Raw genomic sequence first — 5,847 nt, forward strand, 5'->3', positions numbered from 1 at the left:
AAGAACTATAAAATAAGTGAAGGAAACTGAGTGAAAACAAGGAAACTAGAAAGACATTATCAGAAACATAACTGTAAAGCTAAAATGGCAAAAGAAACTAAGGAAAGAGAATCACAGGTCAATATTACAGTCAAAAGTACAGCAAAACTTGCACTGAGTTCAAAGGGGGAGTTTTTCCTCTATAAGGACTGCAGAATCATGTCCCAGTTTTCCTCTCTGGATGCTACTATTTTTGAAGACATGGTTTAAGAAGTACTACTCTATCTCCCTGAACCTGAAGATAGTTGGGGGGCTTCCTGTTTTTTATAAAGATTCTTTTGTGTGGTGGTAATTTATTTCTGCCCAGTGACATGGTTTGTCTATTCCACATATAGCACGAGAGGCTCAGAGACTGAGTCTCAGACATATGTTATGATTAAAAATATTAACTCAAGCCATGCACTTTGAAGTAGCAGCCTTACCATTGATCCTTCTAGCCCCATGTTCTTTTTGAACTCTATAAATGTCCAGTCCCTTTGAAATAATAGGATTAAATACATTAGTTTGTTGCTGATGTTGATTTTGATCTCTGGGCCACAGATACATAACATTAACCCACAACAAGTCCACTCAATTATAAATGAAAAAATGCATCTTAAAATTACTATACACGCATCATGCATTTCTTCCTATAATATTTTCCATAAACGGGCTGCCTATGTGTGTTTTGAACTTCATGGGAATGGCTTTGTTTTAAAATAAAAATGAAGTTTGATGAAGCAGAGAGCTTTACAGTAAATAACATGATCTGCCTTGAAAGCTGAGGAGACTCTGATGCCAAAGAATGTCACTTTTGAAATTATTACTGAAATGATAGAAAATGTAATTGTGTGAAGTATTCAGGCCTGGGGTGGGACGAAAGGGAGCCAGGCACTCAACTGCTATTAAAAGTTAAGGGGAGTTGGGCGCACAACTTCTCTAGATGTTCTTAAAAACCCCACCTATAATATTATGACGAGTCTGTCCTATTTTGGTTTTCATTCATTTTCTGTTCTATACAATAGTCTAAGCTGTTATATTTTAGAATGATGGTGTGCTAGGTTCAGGTTCCATTCTCTTTTTAGAATGTGGCTTTCTTGTAATTAATACATAGATATTTGTCAGTATAGTAGTACTCTCTTCTCTTCTTCAAACAGCTAATCCATCACCAATCTTCTCCCACCACTTGTTTTCAAAATATTAAATAAAGGCATTTGAAGCTGATGGTTAATAACTGAAAAGATTTATGCTCAAATTTATTTTTCATATTCAGAACCAACATTCAGGATTTTATTCAGGTTGGAAGGACTTCTTGGTACAGCAAATAGTAAGTGTAAGGTGCATGTGTGTGTTTGTCTATCGTATCTGCTTGTACTGTTACTCCACTGAGGACAAAACATCCTATGTGACTGTAACAAAGGTGGGAAGGAGACAAGAGAATGGTGAAAATATTTATATACCCAAGGCCTTATGGAAAAACGAGTGCAACAAAATTAGGTCAAGAAAATACATGTTTCTAAGCAGATGTCGTCAGTAAGAAACAAAAAGGAAAGAACACAGCGAATAAAACTTTTGACTGTGATAAAATGTTAGTCACAGGAGTATTGCCGTTTGTCCAAGAAGAAAAGTCACAACTTCATACCTCAGTAATTTTTGTTACAAGCACACACTTATTTTCATTGTGGAAGTGCATGAAGAACCTCTTTCAAGATTGGGTGCACACTGTGCTTGGTGCTGCAAAAACACACAGGAAGAAGGTCCTTGCCCACAAAGCTTACAATTTAAATAGATAAGAGACAATAATAGACAAATGACATTAATACAAAAGGTTAAAGGTGTATTTGTTGTGACCAGGGCCGGATTAATTTTTTGTGGGCCTGGCTCCAAACATATTTGTGGGCCCCCCCGGGGAGTGATTGTAAAAAGGGGCCGGGGGCAAAAGCACAGTGGGGTGGGAGCTAGGGTTGGTCCCTGGAGCAAAGGAGGGGCCAGGGGTAAACTGCAAGCGCAGCAGGGCTGGGGAGGGGGTAAACAGGATCCCTCCCACCCCTGCCCACATAGAGCAGGTACCTACCTTCTCCCTGGTTCTAGCCCATTTTCTTCGTTTCTCTCTGCACTGAGCTGCCCCTCCTCCAGTGTGACAAAGTGGGAATGTTCGTAATGTTTTCTCTGAATACTGTGTGGGTGCCTCAGTTTCCCCTATACATTTCTTAAGTATCTAGGTGGTGGGATAAGGCTGTGTGATTGTTGCAGAGCCCTAGAGGGCAGGTGTGATGCTGTCTGCACAGAGAATGGCTGACACACTGTCTCCTGGCAACTGATGGCCTGGGCCCCTCCCCTGCAAAGTGCCAACTGAAGGTGTTGGAGAACAAAGAGATCAGGTGGCCTCCTGGGAAAGAGACAAAGGACAAAGGAGGGGCTAGAGGAGGTTGCAGTTTGGAGTTGGCTGGGGAAACGGAGTCCAAGTGCGTAAAAGCAGAAGATGAGGAGGAGAAGAAAGATGAGAAAGAAGAGGAAAAAGCCAAAGAGGAGAAAGCAGAACCCAAAAGGGTAAAGGAAGAGACTAAATCAGCCTAAGATGACTGCAGCTGGACAATACCTTTCAGTACATAGTTATACATTTGCTTCTCTGGTAGCCTCCCATTCCACAGGATTTATATTTTATATGTATATATTTCTATATAAATATATAAATGACTTAAGAACTGTAAATTATTCCTTGCTGCATTCCGCTGAGAGCAGATGGGGAGGGTTCTGAGTAGACAGACCTGCACTACTCAGAATTAGTGACAGGGAAGTTTCACTCTTGCCTTCCACTGCCTCTCTGGTGTGTTTTTTAAACAGAGGGAGGCCCAGCACTGGTGTCTGGGCTCCCTACCCCACAAGACGTACCTGACTGAGGGGTCCTGTTTTCCATATCTACAAGCTCTGCTTTGACTGTGTTCCTGTCGTCTAATAAACCTTCTGTTCTACTGGCTGGCTGAGAGTCACGGTGAATTGCAGGAAGTGGGGGGTGCAGGACCCTGACTCTCCCACACTCCGTGACATCCAGCAGCAGCAGGACAGGTTCTCTTCCAGCCCTCTGGGGTGGGTGTTGGGAGTAGGAGGAGCGGAGGGTAATGTGGTTACTCCTATAACTGGACTTTTAGTTTCCAGTCAGCACTGCTAACCGGACACCCAGGTCCCATTTTCTACTGGAGTTTCCAGTCTAAAACTGGATACCTGGCAACAGGAGTGCCAGAAAAGCCTGAGGGGGGGAGGAGGGGTAAAAATGGAGGGCCTTGGGATGTGTCCCAGTTAGGAACCCCAAGGTCTCTGATGTTAGAATATCATTTTGGCTGGGTTTTTTTTCCTTTGAATACCTTGTTACCAGACTTAGTTAACAAAGTTCTATCTGCAGAGACAAAGTCTGCTCTCATTACACATTTATAACCCTATAGAAGATTGAGGGCAGAATCTGATGAAACACGGTTGCACAAATAATTGAAGAGATATTCTATTCCTGGTGGTGATCCCTGTGCTAGAAAAAAAGCAGCTTGACATTCAGATCCCAGGTTGACCTTGCAAGGCTGACAGTAAATCCATCATTATCTATGTAAACTGAGCATGCTTAGTATAGAAATCACTGAGAAGTGATAAATGTGGAACTCTGCTAGGCCACTTTTAAGTCTCTTTTAGGAAGAGAACTGGATTTTCAGCCTGGGTGCAGTTAAGACTGAGCGCGGGAATGCAAAGGAACAGAGGTGTCTTGTGAGAACAAAGCTGATGGCAAAATGTTTTAAAAGATCAGAAACCACATCCTACCTTTAGCAGGAAAATGGCTTCTTTTTAATGTTAATTTTAAAAAAAAATCATTACTACTTTAACAAACAAAGAAAGGAAGTTGGAAAAAAAAAGTGTAAAATGACAGAATCCTATGTTCTAGGTGGTCAACAGCCATTGTCACTGGAGCCTCTTTGATGTGTTTGAAAAGTGGTTCAGTAAAAACGTATTGTAGTTCCAGTTCATGGCATCAAGCCATCATAGCACCAATGATCAGCAAAATCCCATTCAAATTGTCTGTTTAGAAAACCTATCAACACTTCCAGCACAAATTCATTTGTGCAAAAATATATAACTTGGCATAAACGTGCAGAGGCCTGAAACTTATTCTAGAAGTTTTGGCCCAAAAGTACATTGCTCTTACAAGTTTAAAATAAATGTGTCTGTTCTTATGAGGAGATTGTCTATATCTATTCTATTTTAAAATTAGCCAAATGGAAAATAACATTTTATATATATTTACATTTGCTAGTTTAAAATGTTATTTTCCATTTGGCTAATTTTAAAATTATTTCTGTTTAAATAATGAATCTGGTTGGTGATTAGTGCATAAATATTGTTTTATGACTTTTTGGTTTTTGGAAAAGGGAAATTATGAAGAACACCCTGATGTAAGTTTCTACTGAATCACATAGTGCATAAAACAAAGAAAATATAGTGCTAGATTGCCATCCCCAAAGACGGCTACCACCGTTTCCCCCCAAAGAACAGGTGCAGGTACCTCCCTGAACTGAAGGGGTCAGGATAAAGTAGTCCCAGGCTGTCTGCCCATTTAGTCCTTTGCCTTTGGTGAGATGGCCAACAAGGTTGCCAGTGTTTGATGGTGGTTGTCATGAGATGGACACCAGCCCAGTAGGAAATGAACTGAGTTGTCACGTGTAGTTGGTCACGGAGCAAACATCAGATACAGCTTTCAGTCACTGGGCTGGATCTGGGCTGGATACAAACCTGAGGTGATTTAGAGGTTAGGGGTTTTGTATTCCATTGCCAAGCTCTTGAGTCACCAAGACCTTTAAACACAGATAAAGTGGGGGAGGGATAGCTCAGAGGTTTGAGCATTGGCCTGCTAAACCCAGGCTTGTGAGTTCAATCCTTGCGGGTATCACTTACAGATTTGGGGCAAAATCAGTACTTGGTCCTGCTAGTGAAGGCAGGGGACTGGACTCAATGATCTTTCAGGGTCCCTTCCAGTTCTAGGAGATAGGATATCTCCATATATTTTATTACTAACAGGGCCCTACATGTAACAGGGAAGCCTGCCTCAGGCACCCTCTCTCTTGAATCTTTTCTCTGTTTCACTTCCTTTTCACATATAAGGGGTAATTGTTTCTGCAGAGTATTGCTTCCTATTGCAGCAACAATCTTCCTCCAGCTGAGAAGGAAGAATTCATTACTGAGTGTTTCTCCCACCAACACCACCTTCTTTTGACACAACCTGCTCATTTCTGCACTCCCAGACCCTGACCTGCAGATTGGAACCTGCCTTGAAGAGTTGAAAACAGAGCAATAAGGAAGACCCAGTTCACCTTGCACAGAAACAGAATAATCACAAGACAAAGAAGACAAAAGGAAACAATAAAAGGGAAGTGGGTCACATCTGTGTTATTACAAGGACTCCATATTGCATCAGTTTTGCAATATGTTCCTTGAGATGTCACTTGCTGTCCTCATCCTCAGGATTCAGGAAAGCCTCCTGGTTCACAAAAGGAGAAGGATGGAGGAGTGACTAGGGTACTAGCCTGGGACATAGAAGAGCTGGGTTTAATTCCCTGCTCTGCTACAGTTGTCCTGTGTGACCTTGGGCAAATCACATAGTCTCTCTCCATTCCCTATTTGTAAAATGGTGATAACAATACTTCTCTATCTTACAGGCAGAGACGACTGATACTTGCTGATGGGGGGGTACAATTTAAAGGTTCACCCCACACACACCGTTTGAGTCATGCCCCTCCCTCTTACCCTCAGTGGCCCCTCCCTGCGGCTGTTTGCTGCTGCCTCTCTCTCTAA

The 5,847-nt window shown here is 41.9% G+C and overlaps 1 protein-coding gene across 3 annotated transcripts in view; it reads right to left on the minus strand.

Moving 5' to 3' along the window:
• FHL2 (four and a half LIM domains 2) overlaps nucleotides 1–5,847 on the minus strand; it is a 52,016-nt gene that overhangs the window by 41,891 nt on the left and 4,278 nt on the right. The window lies entirely within an intron of this gene.

The sequence above is a fragment of the Trachemys scripta genome, chromosome 1, assembly GCF_013100865.1.
Source record: "Trachemys scripta elegans isolate TJP31775 chromosome 1, CAS_Tse_1.0, whole genome shotgun sequence".
Taxonomy (NCBI): Eukaryota; Metazoa; Chordata; order Testudines; family Emydidae; genus Trachemys; species Trachemys scripta.